Source organism: Urocitellus parryii, chromosome 11 (genome assembly GCF_045843805.1).
Source record: "Urocitellus parryii isolate mUroPar1 chromosome 11, mUroPar1.hap1, whole genome shotgun sequence".
Classification (NCBI taxonomy): Eukaryota; Metazoa; Chordata; class Mammalia; order Rodentia; family Sciuridae; genus Urocitellus; species Urocitellus parryii.
Window position 1 is genome coordinate 61,667,428 of NC_135541.1, and position 22,667 is coordinate 61,690,094.

Here is a 22,667-nt window from a genome sequence, read left to right on the forward strand (position 1 = left end):
CATTGTATTAATAAAGTAGGAATAAATCATACTTTTACTGTACTTGATAATAAAAATGTTGGTGTCTTAGGAAAATAAGTGTATATACATACATATAAAATTTACACCTAATGTTCATTTATGAACCACATAAATTATGACATTAAACCAAAAGATGAGTCCAACAAGCAGTTAAGAACAGTGAACTGGCTGTTCTTGTGCTTAGTACTTGTGCTTAAAAAAAAAATAGAAGCATAAAAATGTCAGCTCCATAGATTTGCTGCTAAAAGATCCTTGTTCACCTGTGCATAAAATACAACTGCCCCCAAGGGTGTGCACATTTACAAACACAAATTAATCTTTTACCTGCCCAATGCACAAACTATAATGGATTTCAAAACTGAACAACATAACCCACTAAATACAGAATTGTTTAAGATAGCTCTGCCAAAGGAAAACTGTAATGCATGGTTTCGGGTCATAATTATAGTTGGATTTTCTGCTCTTAGATCCTCATTAGTTTATGTAGAAGGGGCCAATGAAATAAAGTAGAAACAGCTTGTAACATATATGACTTTCTATTTCACTGAACCAAACAGAAAATGATGTAGGTGCTTAAGTTATTGTGAACTGTCCTTTCCAGTTCCGTTAGAAACGATGTTCAGACTAAACTGAAAAACTTTTCATCAGTATGATCAAGCTGATTCCACAGACTTTTGTTTATGATAGAGCAGTAATGTACACACAGACACACAGACATAATAACATAAATTTATATTCTGTTATCAACTATGCCTATGTTCATTTTCCAGTTTGTAACTTACCTTTTTCTTTCAATACCTGTGTAGTGGTCATTTTCTTTTTCTCTTTTCTTCTTTTTAGGGGGGTGTGGGGGACAGGGGGAGGCAGTACTGGGGAATGAACTCAGCGGCACTTGACCACTGAGCCACTTCCCCAGCCCTATTTTGTATTTTATTTTGAGACAGGTTTTCACTGAGTTGCTTAGCACCTCACTTTCACTGAGGCTAGCTTTGAACTCACTAATCCTCCTGCCTCAGTGTATCCGCTGCTAAATTACAAATAAGAAGAAAATTAAAAGAAGACACCAATCACCCCTGGGGAAACACAAAAAGAACACACATTTGTATCAGTTAGCATGTGTGATTAGCTGATGAATAAATGGTTTTAAGCAACTGCATGTAATAGGCATTTTGAACCTGCCCTTACATCCTGCAACATGGAAACTACACCAGTAGGCAGCTAAAGCAGGACCAGGGTCTAGCTCTAAAATTGAGGGGATCCCTTCCACTTACAGCCCATTGGATTGTCACATGGCTATAAAACATGAATTCAGATACCAACACAAGTCAGGAGGCTGAGTTCCAAGTGAATTCGAACATCTGTGAAGTGAAAACATCCCAGTATCAAGGCTTGCTACTGTGTCGAAAACGGTTACTGATCACTTTCTTGCTTTAAAGTACATCACTTCTGATGGTGGCAGGTGTACTGATGACTCTGTGAATCTTCATTAATCAAACCACAAATAGAACACCCTCCCCTCTTTTTTTGTAAATCCATGAAAAACAGAAACACAACTTCTTCACACCTCAAAGAAAGAAGTGGTGTCATTTGTTAGCAAGGGAGGATAAATTTCACCTTCCCACTTCCCCAGCTTTCCGAGTAATCCAAAATCAAGAGAGTAAAGACACTTTGAAAACCTGCCCCTTTAGCCCCTGCCTTTGGTAAATTAACGACTACAAGATGTTGGATGCCTATTTGAGCAGTAAGGAGAACCTGCTTCTCAAAGAGGAAAAGAATCTGGAACCAGACCCAGAGGAACTGCAATACGTGCTGAATCTTAGCCCATTCCAAAGCTTAGATGATCCCCCCCCCCCAATGAAGACAGCGCAGACTTCCTCCAGCCTCATGGCTCCCAGAATACAACATAGTGTTCAGAAACAGGTATTTCACTTACACTAGAATTCACTGTACTATGCTAACAATTAACATTCTGCTATTACTTTCTGTTTCCTTATCCTAGTCATAAAATGTTTTATTAGCTAGCTAAAAAAAAAAAAAAGAATTAAGACAGAAAAGAAATCTGTATTTGAAACTGTGCATTGAATTTAGTTTCCTCTTTAAAAGGATATATATAACAAAAATGCCCTTCTCTCACGATGCTTATTTTGACTTGATTTTGAAGTGCATTCTTGCCCAAGTGCTATTCTTTTTTTTTTTTTTTTTTTAAATCTCTCACCTTTCCTCCACACAGCCATGATGCAGATTAGCACTGGCCTCCAAGCCTCAGGCATCAAAGGAATTAGGTCAGACCCAGAAGAAATCAGGTTGCAGGCAAGAAAAAAAAATTAATAAAATAGAAGCTATGCCTGGAACTTCTGTACTCCTTCAGGCAGACTAACGAGCCCTGGCCTTAGATGTAACAGTATTAAGTAATTGGTATGTGGGAGAAAACCAGTGAAGATGTTTGAAAGACCAAAGGTTTTAATAGTATTAGCAACATGGTGATACGTTGAATTTATTTAAAGAGTATATACTGCTTGGCTCTCAGCCTTAAAACAATATTTGCAATTAAAAAATAATTCCAGGAAAAGGTCTAGCACAATATCTACTTTCCCATAATTTAGGATTTTATTTTTTAAAAAGTCATTTTGAATTTGTTCTCATGTGAGATTAGTGGTCTTTTAAAGCATGTAATATCTGAATCCAGGAAATTTATTTTATGTTGGCATGTTTAATGCTTATTTACTCAAAAAGCATTATGTTATCTTATTTTGGATTATTTTAAGGACAAAAAAAAATAGAGAGAGGTTTTATTGGATGTCCATGCTTAGTTTATTCTCCAGATAACCATTTTAGTTGCCATTATTACTGTCTCCAAAATGATTGGAGGAATAATTCAAATTCAACCTATCACATTATCCAAGGGCATTCTATGAATAGCAGCAACTGAGAGCAAGTTCTGGCAAAGATGCAAAGGCAGGCTATCAAAGTCAGCAATAACATTCAAGAGTGTTTTCCAGAGTTGGCAAATGCAGATGAGAATATTTATATGTGATCTCTCAAACTATCCAGAGTATTTTGGGAAAGATGTTTTTCATAAAGCTTAGATTAGCCATTATGTATTTTCTTAGCATTTTAAAGGTTTTCTTGCATGATGAAACAAACCTTTGGATGATACAGTCATTTACACATGCCATCTCATTTAATTCTCCCTGCAACTCCAGGAGGGAAATAACTGGTATCATTATCATGATCCTTTGTTATAAGAAACCATGGCATAATCACTAAATAACTTGCTTAAGGCTTCCAATGTGGAAGGTAACAAAGACAAAATTTGAACTCAATGAATCTGAATGTATTTGTAGTGGATTTTCTAGTTTATTCAGTTCGAAGAATGTTGCAGCCTCTGACCTATGAATGTAATAAGTCTCAGTGTGTTATGTTGCTCTAAGACATCTCTTCAAAAAGTGATAATAATGATGCCATTATTATTATCATTATCAATAAAATAATTTTAACAATGGAGAAATATTATACTAGCTAGTATATTTTAAGATTAGTTTATACCAGATATACATAAGTTTTCCATGTATAAAATTATTTAATACTCACTATAAGAGATATATTACCTGTTTTCAATTTGAAGAAAGGAAAAATGAAGCAGAGAGAGGTTCAGTAATTTCCTCAGGTTATCAGCTAGAAAGAGCAAGACCAGGATTTAGACCCAAAAAAATCTGGTTCCAGATGTTGCATATATAACCATGAAACTCTACTGAATCCTTAGATCAGGTCATTCTTCTTCTTCTTTTTCTTCTTTTTCTGTACTGGGGATTGAACCCAAGGGTGCTTAACCACTGCATCTCATCCCCAGACCTTTTCATTTTTTACTTAGAGATAGGGTCTCACTGGATTGCTTACATCCTCACTAAATTGCTAAGGCTGGCTTTGAACCTGCAATCCACCTGCCTTGGCCACCTGGATTGCCGATGAACACAGTTAGGTCATTCTTATTTTATTGTTGTTCTTCTTCTTTTTAGATATATGTGACAGTAGAATGTATTTTGACATATCATGTGTACATGGAGTATAACTTCCCACTCCTATGGTTATACACAATGTGGAGTTACACTGGTCATGTATTCATATATGAACTTAGGAAAGTAATGTCCGATTCATTCCACTGTTTTTTCCATGTTCATCCCCACCCCCTTCTGCCCTGTCAATCCCTCCAATCTGGTGAATCTCCACTCCCCACCCCCACCCGGGTCTGCCTATTGTGAGTCACCATCATTCTTAATTCAATCATTATATCACATTGTAAAGGAGTGAGTTCTGTTACATTGTTATCTTGTGATTATAAATGAGCATCGATGGGGCTGGGGATATGGCTCAAGCGGTAGCGCGCTCGCCTAGCGTTCCTGCCGCCCGGGTTCGATCCTCAGCACCACATACAAACAAAGATGTTGTGTCCGCCAAGAACTAAGAAAAAATGAATAAATATTTTAAAAAGATTCTCTCTCTCTCTGTCCCCCCCTCTCTCTCACTCTCTCTTTAAAAAAAATTAAAATAAAATAAAAATAAAAAAAATAAATAAATGAGCATCGATGATGACAAGAAGGGACACCATCTTCTATGTCTTTCTATCACTAGCAGGAGTGTGGGTTATATAGCAGCCATCATGGATTTATGAGTGGATAAAAGAATTAAATGATTTATAAATATTGGGTTGGGATGACTGAATGAAGGATGGATGGATGAATGGATGGACCGGTGGATAGACAGGCAGATGGATGGATATTTAAAAGAATATATGAACATACAGGAAATGTATGGGTCAGTCCTATATGCCAGTTTTACCTGGACATATTTTCTAAAATAGACAATTTTTAACCCACTCATTTTCCTTTATTTCTGAAAACTACTGTTCTTTCTTCTCTTCTTTTCCATTTTTATTGTGTTCAGGGCTGGCAGGTAATGGGAATTTGACTCCAGTGTACTTCACCAATGAGCTACATCCCCAGCAATATTTTTTAATTTTGAGACAGGGTCTTGCTAAATTGCTGAGGCTAGCCTCCAACTTGTGATCCTCCTACCTCAGCCTTTCAAATCACTGGGATTACAGGTGTGTACAACCACACCTGCTATTGTTTCCTTTTAATGGTTATTAGGGATGACTCCACAAGCTGATAATTAAATCTACCCTTAGAAATTTTCTCTACTCTTTTGTTATGTATATATTAAAGCTTTTGAACTTGACGTTACTCCTCTTAAAGGACAGAGACATTTGGTCCCCTACTCACCTTTGGATAGAGGAAGAGCATTGCAGTCCTGGCTCTCTAGATGGAGCCTTCCATGTCCCTCCATTTGCCTGGCAGGTGCTCCTTAAAGATTTGGCCTCTATTATCCCTATTCGATTTAACAAAGAAAGCAGCATGACATCCTGCCAAGTGTGAATCTCCTGCTAGAGGATAGATATATCATCCTGGTACTAACAAGGAACAGACCACATAACATTTCTAATTTAATGTCATGTCCCCTGCAAGTGTCAGAATCTCCCTGTCAAAACTATGGCTGTCTTATCAATAACCACAACAATGTATGAAAACATTAGTTTCACCTAAAAAAAAAAAAAAAAAAGCAAAACATAAACACTGCAAGCTACCGTGTCAAATACCTTTATGGTAAAGTTTAAGAGTATAATAATTTGATAAGAGTTTGGGGTTATAGCTTACTGGTACAGGGTTGGCCAGTATACACTAGGACTTGGGTTCAATCCCCAGCACACAAAAATAAATAAATTAATTAATTCCCTGTAAAAATATAATTAGTAGCTTAGTGGTTGAGTGCTTGTGTAGCAAATGCTAGACCCTAGTTCCATCCCCAACACTAAAAATAAAAAAGGAAAGTACAAGGAAAAGAATGGAATAACTAAAAAGACATCATTTCACAAAATATTTGAGTTTGCTTGTAAGCAGAGAAAAATGATCCACTGCTTTGAGAGTTGCTTTGGACAATAATTATCAAAGCTTAAATATATAAAGGCAAATAAAGATTAGCCTTTCTACTTGAAGTCAGTAGTTTGATTATTTTTGTCAAGAAAAGGATTTTACTAGAGTTCCTTTTACATTATCATCAGCTTCTTATTTTGATGTGATAGAATAATTATTTTCAATTAAAAAATTTGGAAAAGAAAAACTAATTTCCCCAAATGGTATAATTTACCACTCACTATTATGACACATATTTATAGAGAGCCTTCTATGTGACAAACACAGGGCTAGTCACGTATGACACAATGTATTTCTTGATTAGTGGTTAAATATCTTGTCTATTTTGGATTCAATCCCCACCACCACAAAAAGAAAAATACACATGCAACATTGGAAAAACACATGTTTGTGAACATATTTTAATTAATAGTAACAGTGGTCCCCCTCACTACATACACACTGTCAAACTGCTAGCGATCTGAGTGAGCAAAAAAAGCACAAAAATTCAAATTCTCTCTTGTTGCTACTGAATGTCAAGAATGGTAGCTGGAGTCTTTCCATTTTCTGGTTGCAGTGTAGAAAATGTGCAAAACTTCTTTTTTGCTTCTTGTTTAATTTTTTTTTTTTAGTCATTTGAATTTGTATTGTTAAGCCTTAGTTACTTCCACAGTGTGTGTGTGTGTGTGTGTGTGTGTGTATGTGTGTGTGTGTTCTATTTTTTTTTTTCCTTTAACTATGATACTCTTCACTGTGGAAATGTAGCAAAACCTATTTAAGCTGCAAGAAGGGAGGAGGGGAAAGGAGGCCACATTGCCACCAAGTGTCAGATGTCTGTGAAAGTGGCCTGAGGACTGATCTATCAATATACAAAACTCATCTCAACTTTTAAAGGCTGCCAACATAATCTTTTGAAGCAAATTTAAAATTATATGTTGGAAAACGTGGGTTACCAAAACATTCTCTATCTCCCTGACTCACAGCTCTGGGTTGTCTCATATTCCTGCGGGTCTCATTGGGATGCTTCGTAGACACACTTCACCTTTCTTTCTTCAGTTTCAGGGTAGAAAGGGTCCCTTTAACTCCTGAAGACAGTAAATCACAGTTTGTGTGGTGGTTCTCAGAAGACACTTAAAGGACTGAATTGGATGCTCTACATAGCACCCTTGCCAAAAGAGTTCGGAAATGACTTCCAGCTTCCCACAGTAATAAAATGGCACTGTTTTGGCATCTTTAAGGTAATAAAAGTGAATTTTTTTCCATTCTAGTAAATGAGAAGAGAGGCCTGGTTGTTTTAAAAACTGATTAAAATTCACGTGTTTCCCCCAAATTATAGAGCGTGATATGAGCACACTTAGGTGAACTTGGGACCACCTCAGAACCTTACTGTCTGCAGCTCTCTGGGGAAACAGGATGTGTTTGATGGGCGGGTGGAGGGCGAATGGGGAAGGGTGGCCAGGTGCCGTCAGCACTGCGGCCACGATCGATAGGTGGCGCTCTTCCCTCTGAGTCAGCTGGAACGAATTCCGAGCCAGCTCTTCAGAGGATTTTTATCTCGCTGGAAGAAAAGTCTTGGAAGTTCATCAGTATTTCTGGCACTGTTAAACAGCTGCTGAGTCTAATCGCAGAACTCTGGCTGTATTTTGGTGATGAGGAAAGCTCTAAAAAAACAGGTTTCGTGTCTTTAAGAGGGAGGTTTATGCAGGCCATTAACGTCATTTGTATACAAGACTTTAAAATTAGGTTTTGCTATCTTCACTGTTTCAAAGGAAAATCTTTTGTCATTCCTATTTGACTCAGCCGGTCTAGGAGGAAGTTTGATCATCTTCCATTTCCCATCTGGCTACTCATAAGGCACCTGCGTCTCTGTGATTTCTCCTAGACTACACAATGCTACCAACTGACAACAAACATTTTGTAAAGGAAGACCACCTTTCAGAAAAGGAAGCCGAACCTTAGCAGGCTGTCAACCCACAGGCACAGGGAATGGCTTTCTATTCTTTATTTCAACTGTACCAGAAGTGGAAATTATAACTGTTTTAACCAGAAAAGACAAGATTGATACTTTTTTACATAGAGTCCAACTCACATTTGTCTTTGTTTATATGCTGCAATTAGAAGGCTATTACAAACAAATTAGTAGTATCACGGAAGAATTTTTAATGACTTTGTTGATTTCAGCTATTGCCAAATACCTTCATCGACTCATCACATTCTTAATTAAGAGACACCAGTGTGTGTGTTTATATAGTCTCTTTGTTAAAATTATGCAAACTTGGCTTCAGCAGTTAGAGGCTAGTCCATTAAGTAGACAAAACTATTAAAGAGCTTAAAAAGATTATTACAAAAGAAGCAGGATGGAGACACACCCAGCTTCACAATAGTGGGGAGGGAGGGCTCCCTAACAAAAGATGTGATAAGCAGCAGGAGAATATCGCTGCAGATCCTAATGATGGTGTGTAAAGACTTGAGTACATGTTTATCCAGCCTATGACAGCTCGGTTCAACAAAGAGAGAATCTGATGTAAATGCTAAGGCCCTTTGTTCACAAATACTCCCAGTGAATATGACCCAAATCAGAGCACGGACTTTAGTGGGTAACCATCTGTGATAGAAAGGAGCAGTTCCTTCTGGGCCAGTCCAAAAATGCCAATGAAGGAAGCATTCCCGCAGCTAGCCCCTGACCTTCACCTTCCAATACATTATTAACCTGTTAAATTGCATGATCTCCAAGTAGACTCAAAGCAGATGTTTAAGAATGAAAGAGGTAGTCCCTGATAAGGTACCCATGATCCATCAGATAGGACACAAGTTTATAGACCCATCTTTAGCATTATTCTTTGTAATACCATTTCCCCATTCCTCTCAACATTTTAAGCTATGAGATTTTCAAGGATCGTAACCATATCTCATTTAACAATGCACAGAGAGTATAATCATTAGGTACTTGCTGAGTTACTAAATAAAACCTGTCAAAATGAGTGTCTCTTAGTTTCATTGCTAAAGCAGAAGCAATCAATTTCAGCAAATATGGTAAGATAAGACCATTCATATTCAGTGTTTTAAGGATAAAAAATTTATCTCTAAATATTAAAACTGTACTGCAGATACCCTAAACAAATTTCTGCTTAAAAATTAAAAGTAAAATAATAATAATTAGCAAATTCAACATCTCTCAGGAGGCTGAGGCAGGAGGATCTCAAGTTTGAGGCCAGCCTTGCAACTTATCAAGATCCCTTCTCAAATAAAACACAAAAAGGGGTGGGGATATAGCTCAGTGGTAAAGCACCCCTGGCTTCAGTACTCAGTACAAAAAAAAGAAAGAAAGAAAGAAAAAAGAAAAGTCAACACCTCTATCTTTAAATCTAGAAACTTGCTAAAGTGTTTATGGATATACTTAAGCTACCCTCCAACCCCCATACACATGCTACCTCCTCTGTAACTTCAAATCATCTATTATCTTTTCTTGTTCCAAATATAAATGAATGCATGAAGTAATCAGTTATCCTTTGGATATTCTGAATGAATTCCTGATTGTGACCACGTGATGCATGAAGAAAGGCAAAATTCATATTTTTGTATCTAAGTGATATTTGTCTTTGTGTAATTGATAAAATTCCATTTATTGATTCATCTACCACATGTTGATTAAATGTCTGACATACACAAAATAATCTACTAAATGCAGGAATCAACAGAAAATGTTCACCTTTTCTTTATTCCACCTGACCAGAAGTCTCCTGGTTCATTCTTATTTTACCAGTGGTTCTAAATTAATATACAGGCTAAAGATTTCTTTTAAAGGAGTGTTCTAAAAGTTGTCCATGCTTACAAAGCATCTGTGAGTGTGTATGTGGTAAAACAGGTTCTGAATTTAATTCCCCTGGAACTGGCTCAGTAGATCTGGCATGGATCCCAGGAATTTGCTGTATTTCTAATAAGTTTCCCAGGTAATTCTCAGGCAAGTAGTCCTCAAAACATGCATGAAGAATTACAGCCTTAAGAGTTAAAGAGATTTTCTTTTTTATGCCATACTGTATTCTAGGTACAACAAACATCTTCCTTCACTTCATTATTTTTTTCCCGTAAAATACAACTGAAATTTTCCTGAATTATACTTTACAATTATAGTCAAACTTGTTGTGGCCCAGAAGGACTACTATATAGTTTTTTTAATCCCTCTAAAAAGAGTAGGGAATGAAGAGTACTAGGAAAAATTCTTAAATTGCCAATATGTAGTTTTAAATTGGTAAATGATTATGAAGATAATTCATGAATTTTTTGGTCATTAGTTTTGCCATTATTTTACAAAATAATATTTGAAAATATTTCACTAGGTACTTTTTTTTTTTTTTTAGAGAGAGAGGGAAAAATTTATTTGGAGCTCACAGTTACAGAGGTCTCAGTCCATAGACAGCTGTCTCCATTTCTTTGGGCCTGAGATGAGGCAGAACATCATGGCAAAAGTGTGTGGCAGAGGAAAGCAGCTGGACACATGGCACCAAGGAGCAGAGAGAGAGCGGTCCTCTCCAGGACAAAATATAAACCTGAAGGCACAACCTTCCCACTATTCTTTTTTTTTTTAATTTTTTTATTAGTTGCTCAAAACATTACAATGATCTTGACATATTATACATTTGATTCAAATGGGGTACGTAATCTTATTGCAGGATCACATTGGTTATACAGCCACGTTTATACATAGGGCCATACTAGTGTCTATTGTATTGTGCTGCCCCTCTATCCCCCCCCTTCCCTCCTCTCCCCTCCCATCATCTCTTTCTACCCAATCTACTGTGAAACGTTTCTCTCTCTTTTTTCTTCCCCCTCACACCACCTTATATGTAATTTTGCATAACCATGAGGGTCTCCTATCATCTTCCATGCAATTCCCCTTCTCTCTCCCATTCCCACGCACCTCTCCTCCCTATTTAATGGTAATCTTCTTCTCATGCTCTTCTTCCCTGTTCTGTTTTGAGTCACCCCCCTTATATCAAAGAAGACATTTTGTTTTTTAGGGATTGACTAGCTTCACTTAGCATAATCTGCTCTAATGCCATCCATTTCCCTGCAAAGGCCATGATACTAGGTACTTTTCTTTATTGCCTTCTTTTGTAATTTTCCTTTCAAAATATTCCATTAGATTTCCATGAGTTTTTCCTATAACTTCACAAGAGAGAAAGGGAAGTGAGTTCTATTTTCCTTCCTATGTCAATAGTACCTTACTTCAGTCTCTTGGAAAGGATTGTTTCTCTCTTTAAGTCCTTTCACAATATGGTACCATGTGTTGGGACTTAGGAAATTATATCCCAATTATGATGCTTTGGCATGCTGAGTGCTCTGAACTGAAGGACATTGAATTAGACATTGAATTGAACCAAAAGCAAAACTCTCTTTCTAACCTTCTCCTGCCCTTTTTTTCTCCTACTCCCTTTTCTTCCCCAAGCCAGGCCACAAATTAGAATTCCTCTTCCCCAAGGTGAATCATAGAAACTAGAACCCAAAGTCAGCCATAAAATCTAGGAATGTTACCCTAACCTTGTCTTAACTGATCTGATAGTAGGTCATGAGACCTCATTCCAGAAAGGGCTCTGCCCTATACCCAGAAGGAAGAAGTATTACCTAGAGAGGCCAAGAAAATATAAACAGGCCTTGCTAGGTTTTCTCCCTGAGTCTGTTACATTGGATCATATCTTTTGACCAATCATATTTCTATCCAGCTGCCCATTCTTCATCAAATTTAAGCATTAAAATCTAGTTTTCCCTGAATCTTTGGGTCTTCATTTCTGAAGGGTACCAGATCACATAAAACTTTACTGCTATAAATTTCTAGGACTTTCTCTTGCTAACCCATCTTTTGTTGTAGGAGTGTTAGCCAGGACTTCTTTGATGGGCAAGTAAAGGGATGACAGTCTCATAGGTTCTGAACACAGTAACATATTTAAGGTAGGGGTAGATAGAAAACCTGTGGCTAGAATTTACTTATTGTTTTTAGGGTCTACCATTCTCCCAGGGAAATACTGTATTATTTTATAATCTGAGTTCTAAATTTGTTTTTCTTGCTTCTAAGGTTTATAAGTCATTTCTTTAAGAAAATTTAATGTATTTCTAGTAAACTGCACCCACTGGCACACACTCGTAATCCCAGTTTCTAGGGAAGTTGAAACATGAGAATCACATTTTGAAGCCATTTCAGAGAACTTCGCAAGACCCTAATTACAAAAATAAAAATTGTTTTAAACAATGCTAGGGATGTAGCTCAGTGGTCAAGTGCTTGCCTACCACGTGTGAGGGCCCAGGGTCAATTTCCCAAGTGACACCAAAAAAAAAAAAAAATCAATGGTAAAATGTTCACTTTCATTGAGTGCTATAACCATATTCACATGAGTAACACAGCTTACTAAGACTGAAATCTTTTGTGGTCATTTGTGAAAGCATAATGTCCAATGATAACTAGCAAATATATATGCTAGGGCTAATCAAAATGAAATGAACCAGTACATCTGGCTTCTAAAGACAAACAAACAAAAGGAATAGATTTTTGTTTTTAATTTTAAAAGGCTAAAATTTTAGAAACATTATGTTATAATATATACTTTCTCATAATCATAAGCCCTTGGGCCTGGAAACAATTAGAATCACATTTGTGGGGAAAACCCCACACTGTTTCTGTGGTGGCATTTCTGCCATGCTTCAAGTTAGAACTCCTATGAATCATGGAACTGAGCAATAGAGAAATAAAAATATCAGGAATTACCTGTCTATTTTCATACTGAAAGAATTAATTTAGATAAGATTTCAGGTCAAGCTTCCCAACTTGTCGAGATTGATACATTAATACCTGACTTTCAATTTGTAGCAACTAACATAGACAGATCCATGTTCAAATGGACTAAGCACTTTGATCATTCTTTTTTAAATGAACTCCTGATAATATGGTCCAATTCTCCATGGCAACATATCCAGTTGCCCACATGGAAACTGGTTAAGTGCTACAAATAAACAACTGAAAGGCTTTATCCACAAATAATGATAATGCTAAAAATCCAGTGATCCAAGGCACTTGATCAATGGCAGACCAGGCAGTAGAACTCAACCCCCAAAACAAACAAAGGCACTTTTTATCAATGACTTTGCAATAATAAAGTATAAGATGAAGCATATTTATATTTATGACTCTTTTATCAGAAATCTCATACAGACAGTTGTCTTTATTTTTTTAAATGTCATAATTGCACAATTATAAATGTTATGCAAATTGTCTACTTATTTGCCCCATGGCAAATCCCAAATATTAAGAATCATCCAACTTTAGAAAACACATAAATATCTCTAGGACAGTATTTTCAAAAGATGCATGGATGTAAGAACAAATGCTTTTGCACCACGGGCACAACTTAATTTTTTTTTTAAATCATTAAAGGCCTCAGGGAAAAATCTGACCTTGGCATTAAGAATTAAAAATGCTACATTGCAGGAGAGGGGACCCACAAGGTAGTTTTAGTCCATCTAATCCCATCAGGACAGACACCTCTAAGTATATTTCTCACAGTGAAAAACATCTGGTCTAAATGCCTTCTATGTCTTTTAGGAATATATTGATGGAAAAGAAAAACAATTTGGTCTACTGTAAGCAGTAAGGGATTAGATATAATCATAACTATGCAACAGTTGTTGTCTGGGAGGCCTATAATTATAATGAAATTTTATAATCCTTTTCTTGCAAATCCTAATTTACAGATGTTAGAATTTTAACAAAAGTAAGTATGAGAAACAGGAAAAAAACAAATTTTAAAAAAGGCCACCTATCCTATAATTTGCTCTTTATTCGCTCACTAATAGGCCAAAGTGAAAACAAATTATTGAATTCAGACATGGAAAATACATTTAAAGCCTATTTGATAACATTATTATCACAATTCTTGTCAGCACCATTAGATACATTTCTCCAAAAGTCTTTAATCTCATTAGGTGTGTGTTGTTTATGCTATAGTTTTTTAAAAGATTTTTAAATTAGTTTGTCTATCCATCCATCCATCTATCTAAACATTTATATATTTCTGTATCTGTCTAGATATAGTCCAAAACTAGTGGAAAGAGGGCATTTCAAGTACCTTTCCAGAATGTTCCCACCCTAATGAAAGCAAATAGACATTATAAGAATATAAGTTTGTCTTCCAGTTTTGATGCCAAGGGACCCTTCTACCCTTTGAATTGATTTCAGCTCAGCCATGATTTTCCATGTTTTCTGAGTTTTCTCAGCATTCTTTTGATAATGAGACAAAATGCATTGTTTTGTCCTCCAAAGTTGCAGAGTGATGTTAACACGAGGAGTTTTGATTTGAAAATCTTTATCTGGCATAATTATGCATTCTGTCCAAGATTCCATTGATGGGAAGTAAACTGCTTTTCTCCCTCAGTTGTTGTGCTTAGGGGAAAGGCCAGATGGGTCCAGTAGCTAAAGCTACAAAAGAAGCTCTCCCAGGTCATTGGTGGGAAGTTCAATATTATTGCATCCCTAATAGCAGCTGCTTCTGTTTGAACTCAGGGTTATGAAAGATGAACTACATTAAATGGTAAATCATTAAATATCAGCTGAGTAAAAGCACTGTGTTGCATTTCCCTGCTTAAATCACCAGCATCTGTCTTCTCACATGCAAAGAGTTGCTCTTTACAATCACGCAGTGAAGCACTGACAGAAGGGCCAAGGCAAAAACCACACAAAAAACCTCAAAGAGCATCTTTTGGGTTTGCAGTTGGTGAGTAAATGATCATCAGCAAATATTCAGCAGTGGAACTAAAGCTCAGCATTGCATTTAACACAGCTATAAAATATTTAGGGATGCATAATCCCTTTAGAGCCTCATTTTTTTTCTCCTATTATGTGTTTATTCTTCAGGAAAAGAAAAACAACTGTTTAAATTATGTCCATCTAATACCTTAGATTTATTGCAAAGCCTACAATTTGCTGGTTTCCTTTTACTATTGATCCTCCTCTTGCTTGTGGGGATGTGAACATCATAACTGGAGATAAAGCCCGTGCTGATTCGAAACTGAAATTGCACAATAATGGACACCCACGGTGGGGTTTCAGGACTGTTAAACAAAGTAGGGCCCTCTCATCTAGTTGAATTAGACAGCAAATAATCTCAAATGGCAACTGTGGCTGTAAAATCACATTCGTGGCTTGGCTTTAGGTTATATATAGTATGATCACAGGTAGAAGACAAGGGTCTTTTCTTCTCTCTCTGCTGTGTGTGCTTTTCATGGCGCTTGGATCCACTGTGAGTTTATCTTGTCCACATCAGTGTTTTCGATGCCATTGTAATGTCATACTGAACCCGTATCATGACAAGATAATGAGGTAACCACAGAGCATCTCAACTACATATTCTTTTCACCTCCTCTCTCTCTCTCTCTCTCTCTCTCTCTCTCTCTCTCTCTCTCCTCTCTCTCTCTCTCTCTCTCTCTAAATATATTTATATATATGATCCTGCAATCAAAAGCAAATAAAAATGTGGAATTCACTTTTAGGTTTCCAATTCGTTCTCTTTCTTTGGCACAAGTCAGACTTCAGAGGTTGCTACCTTCAAAATTTGTCCATAAAATAGAGTTTAATTGCATAGATTATAATCTACCAATCATTTTTATGGCATGCTTATTCTGAAAATGTATCCTGTCATGTCATTCCTACACTCTCTCAGCTGGGAACATGTTACCTTCCATGGACTATCAGAGGATGATCTGAACATTTTCTTAGCAGTTTTATTTATAGACTCATTTTACTCAACAGATGAAAGGAATAAATTTTCCTTTAATTTCTACCAAAGGATATAATAAAATTATCTGTATATTAATCATAAAATAAACAAAGTTTTCAGGGGAAAATTGCTTACCAACATTCCACTTACTACAAACATACTCAAGTCGTTCAAAAGAACAAACATTTTCATATTTCTCAAACTTCTTTTTTGATAGTATTATAGTATTTTAAGAAGTATACAGATGTATCTCATTGTACAAACAAATATATTTTTCAGTGCTTTATTAACTAGCACCTCTGTTCAGCAATAACATCAAGGAAGATCTTAGCTGTATAAAATCATACCATCATTCAGGGAAGCAACCAACATATTCTTTTAAGAAATAATAAGCACATGGAAGATCGTCTTGTATGACTTTGACAAATTATCACCTGTGCCACCATTTTCTCATCGGTAAACTGACAATAATGCTATCTCAGGTGTGAGAATCCAATCAAACAATACAAATAAAGTACTTGCTAAAATGTGTGGCATATACTAAGCTCTTAGAATAAGTAAAATGTTTTGTTTTGTTTTCTTTTTGTTGCAAAACACATGCCATGTATTTCAAATCTATACAATATCATTTATCTTGTTTCCTACATCCTGTACCCTGTCCCTACTCCCTTATGCATTTACTAAAAATCTCCTTTTTATAGCTTCTCATTTCATGTGTTTTATCTGCTGGAAATCTTTCAGAGACCAACCAGTGAGACCAACTTGCAAATATATTAACAGAAAACATATATGGCATGTGGTTTACCTCTCCTGGGACATGAATAGACAAACAGAAAATGTCAGAGTGCTGTGTTTTAGAAGAAATACAAATCTTAGTGAACTGAGGACATGGTCTTGCTAACATGGGAAAGGAAAGACAACAATTTTGACAAGATTAAATTAAACCCTATAGGACCTGGTCATCCCCACATTTCGTGCTTTTAAGGGCCTAAACTTGTTGGGTGTGGTACACACCTTTAATCCCAGCAATTTGGAATGCTGAAGTAGGATTATATGGTAGTGGTCAATCTGGGCATTTTAGCAAGATCCTGTCTCAAAATTTAAAAAATAACAAGGGCTGAAAATGTAACTAATAAAAAAGTGTCCATGGATTCAATCCCCAGTACCCCCCCCACACACACAAATATAGGCCTGTATAATTATATTTAGGTCAAACTAAAGGTCGTCAAATATCATTTAAATATCATTTAGTAGAGCTTGAGGGAGTACTGTGCTGGCAGGCAGGCATACCTAGGACACTTTGCAGAACACAGAAGCAGAACATATATCTATTATTCAATACTGTTTTATCATTGTATTAAAATATACACATCCAGACAGTCCAGAATATTTGCAAGACAGAACTGAGGCTCTGGAACCTGAAATCAGTTGTGTAACTGAGAGGAAGGAGCACAAGGCAGTCATGGAGAATCTGTAACTCAAGATTCTGAGTACTAAATATGTAGCACAATCATCAGCGTCGTTCTATGCATTGTTCAGCATCTTTGTCAATGAATTTCCTGTTAGTTTCTTATTCCCATAATAATGCTGCACACATCTATGTACTGTATAAATAATGAAGATAGAGGCTTAAGTGTTTCATGTTAAAATGCTACCTGAAATGTAAAATGAAACCACTTAATTAATTCTCAAACCACTTAGGTTAATTTCATTACAGACTATGTCATTCAACAAGTCATGTCATTACTGAAGCCAGGGTTAAATTGCTCTTTTTTTAAAAATAGAAAGCCAATCTTTAAAGACTTTTACAAAAATGAAAGAACCATCCAATCTCATCACACCCTTTTCTGGAAGAAAAACTGACCTATCTACCAATGAATGGGGCTTTCTCCATGGGTAGCGTTCTCATCTATAACAGTTTAAAAGTTCCAGAGGAAAATATGTTTTAGCATTAGATGGCACACTTCATTTCTTAAGAGTACTTCAATTTCTCTTATTTCTGGAAGAAGATTAATTTTGTCAAAGAACATTCCAGATCTGTGGTACTTAAAAGGAATCACTTGCACACCAGCATTGGCAGAAAGTCCTAAGCTCAGGTGTCAGAGCATCCCAAAGAGGATGACACATCACCCTGTGATTACCATCTGTTGAGTGTCCTCTGGACAGCTGTTATCTCTTGACCATCACAAGTATTGATAATCACAAGAAGAACTAAGGAAGTGCACAACCCTCAGACACGGAGGAAAATTCCATGCTCTGCTGTGAAACAACACTGCTTTTAATTGCACCATAATGATTTTTCTAACAGACACAATGGTATGTAGTGTAGTCTTAGAGCTGATTTAAAGCACACAATGAACCACAGTGCAGCTGAAAGGCCAATTGAGACTTCTTAGTGCCAAGAAGGTTTTTGTCCTACGTGAATACTTAAAAGCATTTCGGGAGCTACTCTGTCCACAATCTACTTTTAACAAAAATAACTGCCTCTATCATTGTGCCTGGGCAATTTTTAAATTAAATGTACTTTTTTTTGTTTTTAATTTCAAATATCAGAGGAATTAAGCCTTGGCTTTATTTTCAATTTTCATGATATACAATCCTAAAACGAGATAACTTCATCATTGTGTGGGTGATGGTCCTAAATGTTACCCTCCTGTTGTTTTTATTTTAGACAGCTTAACATTTTAATTCTTACCCTTCAGTGTAAATGTCTATCCAACTAACTTGTGTCTACCTCTTACAAAACATTTTCTGACTCAGCAGTTGCAATTATACAGAGATGGTGGAACTGACTAGACAGACATTGAAATTGGCTGATGAGACAGTAAAATCCTTGGCTTCTTTGTGTGTGTGTGTGTGTGTGTGCGTGTGTGTGTGTGTGCGCACGAGCGCGTGTGTTCTGGGGATTGAACCCAGGCCCTTGTACATGTGAGGCAAGCACTCTACCGACTAAGCTATATCCCCAATCCAAAAATCCTTAGCTTCTTAATGTAAGCAATTAATATCAACAGTAGTAACTACAGTTATTTGAGGGCCCACTATGAGTCAGTCCTCCTCTCAGGACTTTCTAAGCTTTGACTTAAAAAGAAATTCCAATCAAAACGTCACTTTGTGTCAAGGTCTGATTCTGTTTCTGGGAATTCAGTTGTCAGAATATGATGGATTAATCAACAGAGGGTTTCTAAATCCTCCATCACCGTTTCATTCTGAGGCATAAAAGGAGAGAGAGAAGGAAATTTCACAAGATCAACTTTTTATACTTTCTATTGATTTTATCATCGTTATTAGAATGAACAACATATGTTGACCTCATCTTGTATATGTATATAACAGAAACACAAACACATGTGTGCACACACACATACAGGCAGATTTTACTCTAAACTCATTTTCTTCATCTCCTTCCTATTCTCACTTATTTATAGACCATCTTGTTACTACCTTTAGTATTCTTCAGAAGTATGGCAGCAAGGGCAGACATTGCTAAACCCACACAGGGTGTACCTGGGTTCATTCTCTATTTTTCAGAAGACAAAATGAGTTGCCAAAATGAGTTACATAGTCTATGTAGGGGAGATTGTCCTTACAAGTCACAAGTTCCATGGCTAAACCACCTTATAACAAAAGACAAAGCAATAAGAGAAATGCATAGAATGTTTTTCTCCCACTCATGTAAATTTGGAAAGCAAGGGATGTGAGAAATTTTATCTTCTAATCTCCACTGGGCACCACAGGAAGAGATCTAGGAGAACAGACCTTGGTGAAAGATGTCTTACCTTTTTGACACATTTTTATCAGTTATCCCAGGATAATCTCCAGAGCAGGGTATTTCAGCCACCCCTTATTTGACACAAAAACTGTAGAAGAGAAAAAATAACATATTTTCCTCATCCATCAAAGTCTATGACTGATTATCTTCTGGCAAAACACAGATTAACAGCTGATCAGAGGGGCACATACCTGTAATCTAAGCTACTTGGGAGATTAAGATAGGAAGAGCACAAAAAATAAATAAATAAAATAAAGGCCAGCCTGGGCAAATTAGCAATAATCTGTCTCAACAACAAAAACAAAAAGAAAAATACTAGGGATGAAGCTCAGTAGAATACTGGGTTCAATCCCCAATACCAAAAGGAAGAAAGAAAAAAAGACAAATTAAGAAAAGAAAAACATATAAAATTTACTTAACCAAAGTTTCCAGTCGTCTGGAGTTTTTAGAAATCAAGACCCAAAACCTGAGGAAAAACTGAGTATTTTTATGGACAGCTTTGACAAAGAACAGCTGTGTTGAAATATAATCAGATAAAAAGGTGGTATAACCTAATGATAATAAACAGAAAAACTTAGTAAAGCCTGTTTTTTCAGATTCTTGGCCTCCAGGTATAAGGCAGAATGCCTGTCTCATGAGGGTCTCATGATCTACCTTTATTTTATTTTATTTTTGCTGTGCTAGAGATTGAACCCAGGCCCTCACACATGCCATGCAAGTACTGTGCTACTCAGTCACATAAACTGTCCCTTATGATCTACTTTTATGGGAGGTAGGTCAGAAAATTTCCCTAAGACCATGTTTCAGGGGAGAAAGGCAGGACAAGAGCAAAGAGAATCTTCCTGCACCTTTGGTTTTCTCAATTTTCCTCAGTTTAAAAAAACCTCCTATGCTAAAGGGCTATATTGAACATGGGCATCATATTCTGAGTTCTGACACAGAAGTAGTACCCTTTCAAGAAAAAAAATCGAATCATCTCTCCAGGACCGTATATGGTACAAAAATTTGAAATGTACACTTTCAAAACCTACTGACAATGCATTTGAAAGCCAGTTTTTTTCTGTAATGACCTATTGTTCCTGGCAGCAGGCTTGTCTGTGAACCAGTCTTCCCAGTTCCACCACTTCACAGTGAATGATCAAGACAGAAATGGTTCATTGTGCTGTCACCTGTCACCGAAGGCTACTGCTACCTTTATATATATATATATCTCCAATAGAAATCTGTAGACTAGGAGTAGAGGAACATTCTGTTATTAAAAAAGAAAAAAGAAAGAAAAAGAAAGAAAGTTGCAAATACAATCCAAGAGGTTTAAAAAGCCACAAGATTAGAAAGCAAGGTTCAGGCCGGGGAAAAAAGCAGCAGCAGTAAGGTGTTGGGGGCTCAGAAAACCATACCTCCAAGTATGTCACTTTGACATACTGAGTGCCTTACCTGAAGGACATTGGAAAGTCCTTAAGAGGTCCCTCAGGCCTTTTCCTGCCCTCCTATGTCCTGCCCCTCTTTCTACCCCCTCCCACCTCAGCATTTCATAGAAACCAGAATTCCTTTCCCAAGGCAAATCAAAATAACTAGAAATATAGTCCTAACCTTTCCCTGCCTTCACTGGCCATAAAGAAATTCTCTGACCTACTTTATCTGATAGTACCTAGGAGGTACTGCTCCATACTTGGGAGGGATCCTACACAGAGTTAGAACCATCCCAACAGGAAAACAAACAAACAATCAAACAAACAAACACCTGGCTGGGTTTTCCCTCTCCAGTTTATCATTAGGTCACTTCCTTTCATCCAATCACATTTTCCTACTACTGGGTCTCACCTATTTATATACATCTAGTTACTACTATTGCTCAGAAATGTAGCATAGATTTCTTTTTCTTTTCTTTTCTTTCTTTTTTTTTTTTTTTTTTTTTTTTGGTACCAGAGATTGAACCCCAGGGTGCTTTACCACTGAGCCACATTTTATTTGGGGTCAAGGTCTCACTGAGTTGCTTAGGGCTTCACTAATTTGCTGAGGCTGGCTTTGAACTCACGATCCTCCTGCTCAGCCTTCCAAACCACTGGGCTAACAGGTGTAGACCACCATGCCAGGCCTGTAGCACACATTTCTACACCACTGTCCATTCTTCATCAAACCTCAGAACAAAAATTGTTTTCCCTGAGCCAAGCATAGTGGTGCACACCTGTTAATCAAACTTTCTAGGAGACTGAAGTAGGAAGGTGGCATGTTTGAAGCCAGCCTATAACTTAGCAAGACCCTGTTTCAAAAATAAAAAGAGCTGATGACATAGCTCAGTTCAATTCTCAATTCAGAAAAAATTTCCCCTGGTCCTTGGATCTTCATCTTTGAAGGCCCAGTGGTACCTATAGAACATACAAGTTTGATTATAAACATTTTTGCTTTTCTCTTGTTTATCTGTCTTTTGTTACAAGAGTGCCCCCAGTTATGGCTGTTTTGAAGGGGAGGAAAGGCATCACACCTTGTACCTCTGCAAAACCCTGTTTTATGTAATTCAGTAACTTGGGGAAGGAGAAGGAGGGTGTATGTTTCTCAAAAGCCTATTTATTTTTAGGAATATTTCTGATTTCTAAACCAGTAGACAGGCATAATTTCAGCCCACTCTCAGTTTGTCCCAGGTCCCAGGAAACATGACTCCCTTTCCTGCGGTGAAGAGTGCACCCACCAATTGTCCACTTCTTTGCTTGCCCCTGATCTATACCACCAGGGCCTCCTCAGTCGCTTTCTTAAAACAGTGGTTTTTATACAGCAAACAGGGCGGGATTTGCACATGCTTTTTCTTGTCCAGGATAAAAATGAGAAAAACAACAATCATGACATGATACACCTCTAGAAATGGAGCAGATATATGTTGCATGCCTCACCTGCCAGGACCCATGTTTTGGATAGTGGAGGAAAAGAAGTAAACAAAGGCACCTCATGGCTTTGTATTGTAATGGGGAAACAAAAATAATGAACAAATGGATCGTACAGAGCCCAGTAGTAACAAGTCTTGGAAAAAAATAATAATAATAAAGGTAAGGGAAAGAAAAGAGATAGAAGTGGGGAGGGGAGGGGTTGTGGGTAGGAGGCCTGGGGAGAGGGGCTTCAGCAGTGTGGTTGGAGAAGCCTGCCTTTGCGGTTAGATGT